Raw genomic sequence first — 15,101 nt, 5'->3', positions numbered from 1 at the left:
TCCTCAACCAGGACCTTCATTTCTTTTTTTTTAAATGTCCTGACCTCCCCACTGCTGAGGGGGGCACTTACAAACCCAATCTTTGTCCCCTATTGGTACCTCCCGAAGGGGATAATTCATTACGTTCTTCCCCTTTTTCTTTTTTTTTTAAAGAAATATTGCAATATTTCTAGCTCCCCATAACTTCAAACACCAATTCATCAATTCATGCTTGACTAACTTTAAAGCCTGTTCCAAACTTGTAAATATATTTATATATTTACGTTCATTTATTCAGTATTTAATATTTAAAATGTAAAATGCATACAGTTCTCAATTTTGAAATCCACTGTAATCACCCAGTTTTAGTCCCTTAATTTAAATCCAAAATTAGTTTTCTTAAGTAGTCCTGACCAATCATTGCTCAATTACAATACTATAGGTCTTGAAATAATCAGAGCTGCCTTAAAATTATTTGTCTATTCAAGTTTAAAGAAAAAAACTTCTAATACATGAACAATGGCCGAATCCAAGGTCACAGATATTAACCATAGGATCTTGTTTTGACTACAATCTAATGTTGAACTGAAACTTCAACTGTCCTCCATAAATCGCTTTCATGTAAAGATAGAAGAGATTAGTTAGAAACTGATAGTAAGGCAGTCATGACCTGTAAGAAGAACAGGAGTTATCATTCTTTTTTTCATAATCTCTGTAGAATCCTTAACCTTAAAAGAAATCATGTTAAGTTTCCATAATAAGAATCAGATTCAAAACAGTCCCGGAACTCAAGCTCCAGGGAATAAAACGCAAACATTCAATCACCAACAAACAAATGTGCATTCAAACCAAATCACAAAGGGTTAAACTTTCTACCAGCTGTCCAGCTCTCTTCATTCTCTGTCTCTCTCTCTCTCTCTCTCTCTCTCTCTCTCTCACTCATTGACAAATAAATTCAGATATTTACAAACCCAGTCTTTGTCCGACCTGAATTTTGGCCAAAAGAGGCGGGACGAAGAATGGATTCCTTAGTCCATATGAAGCAACAATATTTAATCATCTTTTTCCCCTGTACAAGTATTATTTTGCCAATTCCACAACATCCTCCCCAAAGAACTTTCTGGAGGTGTGTTGTAAGGGACCCCGCCTCCAATTTCATTGCTTTTTCCTTCTTTTGTTTTCCCGGAGGCTTTTTCCTTACCCACGGCACAACCCATATTGAGTTCCTTCGTTAGTCCCTTATTAACTACTAAAACTCAATCCCGGCCACCAAGGCAATACTTAAAAGTCAGGTTTCTTACCTTGGTCTGTGCACAGAGTTGCCTGGCCCCTTTGTGCCGTATTGTCTATCGAGCTCCTATCACTGTCTGATTCAGATGTCTCTCTTGTGGGATTCGTACCAGTCGCCCAAGGGAGCAGACCAAACCAGGACACGAGACCACTCCTCAATGGGGAACGGGACGCGTCTTCCCAGTGTCCAAGGCCAGCCACTCCCCCCGGTGATGGAAGAAAATCCCAGACGAGCCCCCAATTGTGAGAAACAAAGCCCACTCACTTCAATAATTTCAGTCCGAGACAAGATCTGAATCAGTAGTGCCATTTATTTTACACTTGCAAGTGGGTGTGATGTCACTTTCTCAAGGCAAGGGACATACACATACTAAATTCAATTCATACATAACATTTATATGATTTGATGTCTATTGTTTTACACTGCTCCCTCCCCTGCTTACATCGTCCACTTCCCTAAGACCGGCCCCCATTACCCCTGTTTACCTCTTGCCTTATCCGGCCTTGTCTGTGATAAAATGCTTATTTCTGGTCTCACAAGGCTGTTTGACCTTATCCTGCTATAGGTCATTGTTAGGCATATTCTTTCTTCATCATTATCTACCCCCTTCATCTGTGCCTTTCCTGAGGCCGTTCTGATCCCTATGACCCTTTTAATTGGGGTTTGTTCCTGTGTTTTTCTAAAAGTGGGAAGCACATGTTTATACCTACTGTTTGTACAGGCGTATCTAGCTTAACTTCATCCCCTCACAACATCTTATCTACTTGCCCATAATGTCTACCTTCTGACATACAGTTTTAGCTAATACAAAAACAATTATATATTTCCTCCACATTGTTTCCATTCTTGTTGACTCATTCTTGTTTTCCTTTGTAAAATGGAATTGCAGAAGTAACACTAATCCACCTATATCCCACACTGACAAACTCTGCAGGAAGGCCTGATAACTTGCTAAATATGCTGTCAAACGAAGATTGCATAAGCAACATGAGTCATTGAGCAAAACGTGCAATTGACTTCTGAGCTGTTGCTGACACCAAAGCAACTGCGTCTTTCGGGAGCAGAAAGAACCCCACTGATAGATGACAATTCAAATGCATTTAGCATAAGGTTCGTAGCAGTTAATCAGCAGCTCATAACCCTGACTCCAAAGGTCTGCGAGTATCCAGAAGAACAGTGAGCGATCGTTGAAGGTACGTTTCTCCAGACGAAATTTGTCAACGTGACAAGCTGCAGCTGAGCTGGTGGCGTTGCGATTGAAATTGCATGCGTCCGGACATTGTGCTTAATTTTAGATATCAGAGCAAATGGTCACACTCGAGTATGCGCGTTCGGAAAATTCAATGCTTTTTTTTGTTGAAAAGCTTTGCAACGAAAGGAAACACTTCAGACTGTCGTGCGATCGATGAGAAGCAGAAAATGCACAGCCGCCTTTGCTTTCATCGCACCAGCTGCGCTCATCAGTTAGCTCAGCTCTAACCAGCGTACAAATGCTGCATATGGTCGGTCTGGGGGTTGAACCCACAATCTTGGCGTTAATCGCACCACTCTCTAACCAGCTGAGCTAACCGACCAATGTATGCAACCTGTCGAAAGTAAATGCGTCTATTGCCGGTGTTCACAATCACGGAATCAGGGTTTCCTGCCCCGGGGAGTCACCAGGAACTCTTGATAAACTTGAAGGTGGGACCCTGTGGGGAAGAGGTAGGCTTCCTAGTAGATACCAGGGCAGCATGGTCGTCGCTGAATTTTAAACCAAAGAAAGTAGGAATGTCAACACGGTCAATTACTGTTTCCAGGGGTTCAAGGGGAAGAATTTACTGTTCCAGTATTTGAACCTATGATGATAGAAGGTCCGAAGGATACAGTTACAGGGGAACAGTTGTATATCCCTGATATCGGAAGTAACTTAGTAGGGAGAGATTTAATTACCCTCTTAGGACTGGAGGTTTGAATTCAGGAAAAAAAGAAGTAGTTGTACAAATGGCAATGTTGACAGAAGATGTGGAGAGAGAGGTAGACCCTATTATATGGGCTAGAGAATGCAATCGTGGAAAAATACAGATCCGTCCCTTAGAAATAAGTTTAAAAAGGAAAGGGGATGTTGTTTATGAGCGACAATATCCCATTTCCATTGAAGGTAAACGAGGACTGCAGCCAGTAATTGAGGGGCTAGAGATGGACTGTTGGAGCTAAGTATGTCTCCTTATAATATCCTAATTCCACCAGTGCGTAAATCCAATCGAAGTTATCGATTGATGCAGGAGTTGAGAATATTGAATTGTACGTTATTAAGTACGATCCCTCATGACCACAAATGGTTTAGTGTGATAGATTTAAAGGATGCCTTTTGGGAGGAAAGTAGGAATTTTTTGCCTTTGAATGGAAAGATCCCAAAAAAAGGACGGAAACACCAATACCAGTGGACCGTGCTCCCCTAGGGGTTTATGCAATCCCCAAATTTATTTGGACAGATGCTAGAACAAATATTGGAGAAATTTAGCAGCCCCAAGGGAACTACCCTGTTGCAGTATGTAGACGACCTCTTAGTAATAGGAAAGAGAAGAGAAAGAGTAGTAGAAGCCACGAAAAAATATTGAATTTCCTGGGTCAGCAGGGACCGTGGGTATCTAAAAATAAATTACAATATGTGGAGTGAGAAGTGAAATACTTGGGACATTTAGTTCGTGAGGGAAGCGAAAGGGAAGCCTGGAAGGGTTAAAGGGAATAGTGGGGAAACTTCTGCCAGGAATAAATGGGAATATCATAATTTGGGGGGTTTAACGGGATATTGCAGATTGTGGATTGATTCTTATGCTCAAAAGATGAATAAATTATATCTCAAACTATTAGAGGAGGAACCAAAGTGTCTGAGTTGGGAAGAAGAGGAAAAAGAACTATTTAAGAATTCAAAAGAGATCTGATCCATGCCCCCGTGTCAGCCTTACCTTCTCTAGATAAACCTTTCCATCTCTTTGCTACCATATATTAAGAGTGCGGCTTTGGGAGTATTAACTCAGAGGTGGGGAGGGATGAAACAGCCAGTAGCATATATTTCAAAGCTATTGGATCCAGTATCCCGGGGGTGGCCTGAGTGTGTGCAGGCCGTGGCTGCCACTGCACTGTTGGTGGAGGAAAGCAGAAAGCTTACATTTGGGGGAGCCCTAATAGTAAGCACCCCACACCAAGTGAGAACGATCCTAAACCAAAAAGCTGGGTGATGGTTGACAGACTCGCGAGTTCTGAAATATGAGGCAATATGAGTAGAAAAGGATGATCTAGTGTTGGTCACGGACAATTGTTTAAATCCAGCTACCTTTCTTTGGAAAGGGGAAGGAGAATCTCCTTAGAATCCAGACATAATGCCTTGACATTATAGAATACCAAACTAAGGTCTGCATGGACCTGAGAGATGTTCCGCTTCATGCAGGAGCCTGACTGTTTATAGACAGATCATCCCGGGTGACTGAAGAGAAAAGACATAATGGGTATGCAGTTGTAGACGGGATGGAAGGTAGTGAGGTAGAGGCAGGAAGGTTGCCAAATGGGTGGTCAGCTCAGACCTGCGAACTCTATGCATTGGAAAGTGTCCTTAGGGCGTTAGAAAATAAAGAGCGAGCAGCATACAGTGACTCTAAATATGTATTTGGTGTTGGCACTTTCGGAAAGATATGGCAGGAAAGAGGACTGATCAATAGCCGGGGGAAGGAATTTGCATACGAGGAGTTGATTAAACGGGTCTTGGAATCCCTATTACTCCCCCGAGAAATAGCGGTAGTGCATGTAAATGGTCATCAGAAAGGAAATGAACCAGAAGTTAGGGGGAATAGATTAGGCGATAAAGTGGCTAAGGAAGCAGGCCTGGACACACAAGGAGTGCTAATTCACTCCCTAATATCTCCTGTTCCTGATCCCCAGAAGCTCTTATATTTACTGAAAGAATTGAAAAAGAATTGACAAATTTTGGGGCTGAAAAAAAACAGCAGATGGGCATTGGATGTTAGCTGATGGAAGGGAAATGTTAAACAAAATGATGATGCGAGACATTATGGCTGTCCTACATCAAGTCAGCCATTGGGCCGTACAAGCAACGTATCCTTTAGTTCTTAGGGAATATGGATGTAAAGGAATATATACAATTGCTAAACACATATGTGAGGGATGTATCATATGCAGAAAGGTAAATAATAAAGTCTTGAGAAAACAGACCCCGGGAGGAAGAGACCTGGGATTGAGACTCTTCCAGAGTATACAAGAAGTATATACTGAACTACCCAGAGTAGGTAGACTAAAATATATACTGGTCATAGTAGATCATCTATCTGGTTGGGTTGAGGCATACCCCCGAGCTACTGCCACTGCGAGTGTGGTGTGTAAAACAATATTGGAGCACATAATTCCCTGATATGGGCTAGTGGACCATATGGATTTCGACCAAGGAACTCATTTTACCTCTAAAGTGTTACAGGAGATAATGAAAGAGTTGGGAATTTCCTGGGAGTTCCATACTCCAGGGCACACACCATCATCAGGAAGGGTTGAGAGAATGAACCAAATACTCAAACGACAGCTCTCTAAATTGATAATAGAAACCAGACTCCCTTAGACCAAATGTTTACCTATAGCTCTCTTGCGAGTCCAAACAGCCCCAAGGAAAAATTTGGGACTATCCCCTATGAAATCATATTTGGATTACCTTATCTGGGAACGAACGGAGAATTGACAATTCCCGAAACTAAAGACTTGTTCTAACGAAATATACACTGGGCTTGTCCGCCTCTTTGTCTCTCCTCAGGAAACAGAGTTTATTGGCACAGACTCCACCCCTTGAATTCACCGTTCATCCCATCCGGCCGGGAGATTGGGCCTCAGTAAAATCATGGACAGAGACTAAATTGCAGCCGAACTGGGAAGGGCCATATCAGGCTCTTTTGACGACCGAAACGGCAATAAGGATGGTGGAGAAAGGCTGGACTCACTACACTCGGATCAAAGGGCCAGTAGAATCTCCAGTTGAGGAAGAAGTTTGGACAGCCGAATCAACGGAAGACCCGCTGAAACTCAGGCTGAAGAGACTTAGAGTAACTGATTATACATTGGTGACACGAGTGAGGGATTATTTCTGTAGGATTGTGTATTAAGTTTTATTGTACTTCAGCAGAATTTTTAGAATGCTGGGGATCTTAGAGTTATGATGCTAGCTCTCTTCGTACTGGGATTTTGTCAAATATAATTTCATATGTATTATTAGGGGTCCCTGCATCTGATAATCCACAAGAAATAGACGCTGATGCATGCAGTTTAGTAAATTGTGGGATGTAGATAATCAGAGACAGGACCGCAGCTCAGAGATACATCTTAAGTCCTTTGGGGATGGTACTTGGTATAATGGTCTTGTAACAATACACAGGGCCACCTTCTGGTTTTCTCCCACAATCCAAAGATATGCAGGTTAGGTAAATTGGCCATGCTGAGCTGCGTGTTCTGTTCAGGGATGTGTAGGTTATATGCATTAGTCAGGGGTAAATGTCCAGTAATGTGAGAGCAGAATGGTGCTGAGTGGATTATTCTTTGGAACGTCAGTGTCGACTTGTTGGGCCAACTGGCCTGTTTCCACACAGTAGGGATTGTATAAACTTAGAATTGCGTTTTGCGAAACAAAACTGACAATTTTTTTAACTGTTGCATTTAAAACTTACCATTAACTGTCAATTGTCAATATGTAAAATATCTCAATGTTACTGAAATCAATGTTTAAACAAAACACTGCACATAAAGCTGCACAAAGATCCTCATGACCATCTAATTACTGTTCAGAGAATAATCACAGTAAAATTTTATTGTTTCTGAGATCAATCGCACTATCACGGAAAGGAACTGGTTATCATTCCCTTCAATAAATGCAATAGTTGTCCTCTGGTATTTCAGTTCAGTCGTTATACACCATACTGGTTGTTCAAAGCATGGTTATTATTTATTATGAAGGGCCAAGTGTTCTAATGGCAAGGGATGTTGTTCGATCTGATTTGATGCATGTTCTCAAACAAGTTTTCACTATAAATATTGCAAACAAAAATGTGTTTATTTGGTATTGTTCAGCTGTTGATGCTAACATTTTCAGTTCATGTTGATTAAGCATATTTGGAGAAAGTGAGGAAAGCTGTGGTGTTGCAAAAGTGCAGGCACATTCAAAGAGCAGGAGTATCGAAAAGATTCCTGATGAAGGGCTTATGCCCAAAACATCGATTCTGCTTCTCCTTGAATGCTGCCTGACCTGCTGTGCTTTACCGGCACAACGCTCTTGCCATTAGAAATATTTGACTAAATATTCAGAGACAAGACTAAAATTTACCTCTGTCAATTTAATTTACTGTGCTTTCTATTCACTGAACGTTTGATGTTAATTGCTCCTCTTTTTCTTCTTAAATCTGATACAAATTTCAAAATACAGAACACATTAAAATTCACATGAATTATAAATTTACATTCTCGACAAGAAAACCAATGGAAGTCGATATAGAATTCTTGAACAGCCTACACATTTGAATGAAAAAGCAATTCCTTCTAAAAAATGTTTCCACGTCTGTATCGTTTTCTCAATTCAATAATCCTGCAAGTTTATAATTGTCAGTTGATCTCTCTGAATGAGTACCTAATCAATGTCAATGTAACAGCTGAAACATTAACAACAGATTGATAACTGGGTGTTAAAGACCTTATTTGAAGCCAACAAATGTTTGATATTTCCTAGAATTCCACCAGAAAACATACTTGAATCATAATACAAGAAAAGAGATGTGCACACCTTATTTTTAAATGAACAAACTCAAATATTTCCAAAGCATTTCAATCTTACGGTCAAAATGAACAGGTGAATGGAAAAATAAAAACAAATTTCTGACAATTCATAAACTGAACAACAATTACAAATTCACTTTGATCAAAGGACAGAGTAATATATAGATGAATCACAACATTTAGTATCAAAGTAGGTAATCAGCTGACTGACAAGTAATACGTGGTAGCATTTGTTAGTTTACTGAAGAAGATATCAGCTTTATTTTCAATTTATACAACGACAGAATAATGTTTAATGTGTTTCAATTTTTTTGGACTTGCCCCTTTGCAGCAATAAAAGATCAATCTCATTACTTAGACATGGTAATCTTTAATTCTGCAACATTTTCAAATATTCTCCAGGAATTTATAAGCGACAGAATTAGATACAGGTCTCCCCACTGTCCAAAAGTAAAGCGTTATTATGAAACCTTACATAAACTGAAAAGGCGTTCGTCGAAGAAGCATTAATTTATATGGGAAACACCTCCCCTTTTCTTCGTAAAAGTGGAAATCCTCTTCAGATTTCTTCCAGTCAGAGAAAACAGGGACAGATGTAAGTCTTTTGTAAAAGCAAAGTGGCTAAAGCGAATTTTCCAACACATATTTCTTGGTAACCTGACACAAATAAGTATCAGATTTTGTGATTATTGATATAATAGATAAAAGCAGATCTGATGTTGGATTGAAAAGCAGTTCAATCTGTGCTTAGGTACTCTCTCATCAACATTCAGATAGATCTTGGTATATTTGTGGTGAAGGTTTGATTTGAAACCTTCCCTCGGGTCTAGTAATAGAGACACTGCCACAGCTCCACAGGCTCCTTTCGTAATGTTCCCACTCAGGACGGCAGGACTACAATATTATGTTTAATATGGTTACTCAAAATGAAAACTAATCAGCTGTTTATTGTAGTAATTTGAATGGGAATTAATTAGGTAGTTTCTGTGTGCAATGGACTAGAAATTAAACAATATTTTACACGAACAATAGAATAAATGAATGATAGTCTTAAATAAAGAGAATCTCGTGACAATTCTTTGAAAGACAAATTGACAAAACTGCATGATCATTGTACTTTAATTTTAAAAATGCATCAGTCATTCAAAATGAAAATTCAGCCGAAGACAAGTTCCCTTCCTGTCAACAACGTACAACTTCCACAATTTCAAAATGAACAGTCATTGATAAAGGAAGGAACAAACAGATGCTAATTCTATTTTCTTCACATAAACGTGCGATGAATTTTAAGTAAGTTTCATATATGTAAAAAGGAAACTCTTATTGTGGTTCTAAATACAATAAATGTTAGCATGAAGTGAAACATAATCAAATCAATTTAACTGTGTTTTCTCAGTTAAAATACCGTCCAATATTCAAAGTAGTCGAGTGATTGTACACTGCAATATCTTTACATTAATTCAGTGCTGAGACATAATTCCACATTTATACCCCTTATAGTGAAGCACACTTGTGCCAGGAGTCTGAGCAGGTAGGGGAGGTCTTTACTGCGTACTTTGCTTCAGTATTCACAAGTGAGTGGGACCTTGTTCCTTGTTAGGACAACGTGAAACAGGTTGATATGGTGGAACAGGTCGATGTTCAGACAGAGAATGTGCTGAAAATATTTAAAAACCATGGGGATAGATAAGTGCCCTGGGCCAGAAAGGATATAACCTATGTTGTTATGGGAAGGGAGGCAATTGATTACTGTGTTTTGGCAATGATCTTTGCATCCTCACTGTCCACTCGAGCCATACCAGATGATTGAAGGTTGGCAAAAGTTATTCCCTTATTGAAGAAAGGCAATTGAGATGATCCTGGGAATCATCGATGAGTCAGTCTTACATCAGTTGTGGGCAAATTCTTGGAGAGAATTCTGAGAGACAGGATTTATGATTATTTGGAAAAGCATAGATTAATTAGAGATGGTCAACATGGCTTTGTGAGCGGCAGGTTATGCCTCACAAGCCTCATTGAATTATTTGAGGTTGTGGCAAACACATTGGTGAGGACAGAGCAGTGGATGTGGTGTATATGGATTTTAGCAAGATGTTTGATCAGGTTCTCCATTGTAGGCTCATTCAGAAAGTAATGAGACATGGGATATAGGGAAACCTGCCTGGTTAGATAATAAATTGGTTCACCCATAGAGGACAGGGTGAGATTAAATGGATAGTTTTCAGCTTGGAGCACGGTGACCAATGGTGTTCTGAAGGGATCAGTTGTGGGACCTCTGCTCTTTGTGATATTTACAAATGACTTGGATGAGGAAGTGGAAGGGTGGGTTAGGAAGTTTGCCAATGACACGAGGGTTGGTGGAGTTGTGGATAGTGTGGAGGGCTTTTGTAGGTTGCTCGAGGACATTGACAGGATGCAGAGGTGGGCTGAGAAGTGGCAGGTGGAGTTCAACCTCGGAAAATGTGAAATTATTCATTTTGGAATTTCAAATTTGAATGCACATTTTTCAGATTAAATACAGGATTCTTGACAATGTGAAGAAACAGAGGGATCGTGGGGTGCATGTCCATACATCCCTCATAGCTGACATCTAAGGTGATAGGGCTATTAAGACAGTGCATAGCGTGTTGGCTTTCATTAATGGGGAAGTTGAGTTTAAGAGCCACGAGGTTATGCTGCAGCTCTATGGATCCCTGATGAGACTATACTTGGAATATTGTGTTCTGTTCTGATCACCTCATAAGACATAGGATGTGGAAGCTTTAGAAAAAGTGCAGATGAGATTTATCAAAATGTTGTCTGGACTGGAAGGCATGTCTTATGAATAAAGGTTGACAGAGCTGGGGCTTTGGTCATTGCAATGAATGAGGATGATAGTTTACTTGATAGCTTTGGGTAAGTTGATGAGAGGCATAGATAGAGTGGATAATGAAAGACTTTTCCCTACAAAGTGGCATAATTTTAAGATGAATGGGGGAAGTTGCGGGGAGATGTCAGAGATAGTTTCTTTATAGATAGTGGTGAGTGTGTGGAATGCACTGCCAGTGGTGGGAGAAGATTCAGTTCCATCAGGGACATCTACGCGACTCTTGGATAGGCACATGGATGATAGTAAATGAAGGGCATGTTGGTTAGTTTGATCTTGGAGTTGGATAAAATGTCGGAACAACATCGTGGCCAAAGGGCCTGTACTGTGCTGTACTGTTCTATATTCTATGGATTGAAATTAACAACTATTTTATATTAACAACACATAGATTTTCAAAATTCTATTACCATACTTAAGAATAATGATAAATTTCATCTTGTTATTTGACTGTGCTATCTGCAGAAATGAACAGAATTATTGCAGGGAAAAGTAATTAGGATTTTCTAAATTTATAAAGCTGGAATTACACAGATCATTCAAATGAGCAAAAGTCATATTTTTGACAGTGCGCATTGCATCAGAAATAATGGATTCTTTTGTAGGTGTGTTGATTGGAAATAAAATGGATTTTTATATTACTGTATAGGTACTAGGGAAGATTGGATTAAATTCAAATATAAACTTCAATGTAGTTGTTAGCAAGACTAAACTAAAGCATACTATAATTATTGTCATTCAAATGCATTAACAGTTACTGTTAGAATCCTGAAAAAAGGATATAATGCACCATTTTTCAAAAAGTCAATAAATTAAGTCGTGAACCTCCGTACACTTGTTACCCAGGCCAATTATTATGCAATTATTGTAATGGTAATGACTTGATAACTAATGCTAAAACCTAAACAGATAAATTGGTTCAATACTTTATCAGCATGTTCCTCTGAAATTGATTGGATATTTATGAAGATCGGTAAACTGAGGGACAAAATATTGATTGATTAAATTGAAGGAAAAAAATGAGACAGTGTCTATTGAGCAGGATTGTTTTTGTTTAAAAATGCAGTTGATGCAAGAATAGTATATTTTCCTCCATTGGTTTTCTTGTAGATACATTTTTTAAAAAATTGTCATGATTCAAGGTTGAGACACTGGTGTCAGAGTCTGCAAAGGGGAGAGTGAGAGAGTAAGAAATTCTGAAAAAGCAGAAAGGAAAGGAACTGGCGAGCAGAGGAGCTCCAACTGTAGTGTCTCACCCTGCTAACATCTTATTGGGTGATTTGGAATGCAGTCTAGTCAAGTAACAAGCTGACACAGTCATACGCACAGATTCATAGCTTACAATGCCCTAGACACCATCATCACCATCCCTGTGTGTCCTGTCCCACCGGCAGGACATGGATGTAACTGAAATGCTGGAACATGCAGGGTAATGGACTAAGATCTGCAGAATATGATCAATGTGATTTATTTGACATTTCTCCAGAATATTAAACTCCAGTACAAATTGAAAAGTTACTAGCGCCATCAGACTTGAACTACAAATGTCAGAAAAAAGAAATATCAGATATTTACAGCACACTTGGCCAATCCTGGGTATGTGTTGGCTGTAATAGAACTCCCCACGCTTTACAGCTTTTTGTACTCACCATTGAGAGCAACGATTTCAGACTGAACTGTGCCCTCTATGCTTTTATAATCTGTTTTTAACATGTTACTCTGGCAGCTGGACACCTTGTTTCCTTGTTTCTTTCCCAGCTCGAACTCCATTCCCCGTGGCCTTGAGGGACGACCATTTCTGCCATTTAATCTCTCCTGCCTTCCCCCATGTGACAGACTGTCTTTATATCCTTGTCTCACCCCCACCTTGCTCACAACCTGTTACATTTCTGATGGTTCCCAGACCTCTGTAACTTTCATTGCACCCCTTGGGTGAATGGCGTGAGTTTTGAATTCTCTTCCTCCTGAGATAATCAGAATTTTTTCCGGTTGCAGTGTCCCCCAGATTTTATTTTGAAAAACAGAGCATTTGTGTCAGAGTCAAGTATTTGTGGGCCTTCATCCACAATTCCTAGCATTTGGATGTAATTTGTGACCCTCCCACAGATGTGTAACGTTACTGGATTGGGCATGCTAACATGGTCGCAGTGTGCAATTTAGGTGGGTTGGGCTAGCCATGGTTAATGTGTGGTTATTGTGGTAGCGTGGGTAAGCAGGTCATTGCAGACTCGATGGGACGAATAGAGTCTTTCTGCACCCGCGGGATTCTGTGATTCTAACTCGTTGTGATTGTTGTCATGTTTTCCTCATGCCAGGTTCATTCAACTCAGATACATATGCTTCCTTTATGATTCTGTAGGTGCTCACTCACTCATTTCCTTCAGTTTTACATCAATTTCACACTGTGTGAGAGGGTGAGAATGGATTTGTAAATATAAATACTCCAACCAAAACCCCTCACAGGTCAGGAACTGTTTCTGCTACTTTCATCACTCACAAGGAAGAGGAAAATAAAGGTTCTGTCACGGATCTTACAGGACCATAGCGGTTATACTCACCAGGAAAGGCTGACCAGCTCAAAGCGCTTTTCTCAAGGAAAGAGGAGGCTCAGAGACAAGCTGTTACAAGTAGAAAGCTTTGTGTCTGTGTTTTCAGAGATTTGTGGTTGAAATCATTGGTTTGGAAGCGTGTCTCATTTCCCCAGATCATCAAAGGTGCTGTCTAAATGTGCATATTTCTTTCTATCTGTCTGAGTTAACAATCAGATGGACAGGTCAATGTCTGAGTGTCTTACCAAATCCCTGATTGAATCTGTCTCCGCTCACAAACTCAGGTGCCTCATCACTCACTGGGTCATGGAGAACCTCTGCCGTTACAATGAGAACTGTCTTTGCTGTCACCGCTCCTCGTACTTCCGCCTAATCCCCACTTCCCTTCATTATATCCCAGCTGCCTCTCATCCACCCACATGGACACGTTGAAGAGCATGACAGGAGATTGGATTGAAACCGAGAGTTCAATAACCCGAATGAAATAGGAAGAAGGAAATAAACGGTGATTGTGGATCCCAGGGGATACAGACTTCAGGATTAGTCCTTGTGGGCATTCCTGCAGTAATACGAGACAGCATTCCATGATGAGAGTTAAACCCGGGTGGCAGGAGAGGGAGTCACTGAACATTAGCAAGTTAATTTCAAACACAGGAGGTTTGTTCAGTCAGTAACAATGTGTTCGACATGGAGGTGAAGTGAGCAGTGAGGGGAAATGTTACCACAAGCTGACAATAAAACTTTCATTGGAACAGGAGGAGGCCATTCAGCCCCTTGACTTTGCTCTGCCATTCATGATGATCATAGCTGATGTGTGACCTAACGGACAATTTTCAAAACCCTCTAATTTCATCAATAAACTCCTCTGTAACAGACAAGATGAGTATTGGAAAACTAAACATCTGCAAATGCTGGGAAATCAGAAAAAAAAAACACAGAAATCGCTGGAAAAATTCAGCAGATCTGGCAGCATCTGTGGAGAGTGAACCTTTCAGGACCAGTGACCGGTCAGGTGACCAGCTGCAGCTGACCATTCTGCATCTTCTGGAACACACTCTGGAACAGGTTCTGGTGTGAGATTGTCAATAATAACTGAGAGAAACAGGAGGACGGGCTCAATCAGAATAAGGAATTCACGAAACCCTTCCAGTGGAACACTCACCAACACAGTCACACTGCGGAGGCCGTTCACCTGCTCCACGTATGGGAAGGGATTTACTCGATCTTACAATCTGCTGAGGCACCAGAGATGGCACAGTTGGTTTAGATCCTTCACCTGCTCCATCTGTGATAAAGATTAGATTAGATTAGATTAGATTAGATTAGATTACTTACAGTGTGGAAACAGGCCCTTCGGCCCAACAAGTCCACACCGCCCCGCCGAAGCGTAACCCACCCATACCCCTACATCTACATCTACCCCTTACCTAACACCAAGGGCAATTTAGCATGGCCAATTCACCTGGCCTGCACATCTTTGGAGTGTGGGAGGAAACCGGAGCACCCGGAGGAAACCCACGCAGACACGGGGAGAACGTGCAAACTCCACACAGTCAGTCGCCTGAGGCGGGAATTGAACCCGGGTTTCTGGCGCTGTGAGGCAGCAGTGCTAACAATT

Source organism: Chiloscyllium punctatum, chromosome 23 (genome assembly GCF_047496795.1).
Source record: "Chiloscyllium punctatum isolate Juve2018m chromosome 23, sChiPun1.3, whole genome shotgun sequence".
Classification (NCBI taxonomy): Eukaryota; Metazoa; Chordata; class Chondrichthyes; order Orectolobiformes; family Hemiscylliidae; genus Chiloscyllium; species Chiloscyllium punctatum.
This window is presented reverse-complemented; position numbering follows the sequence as displayed.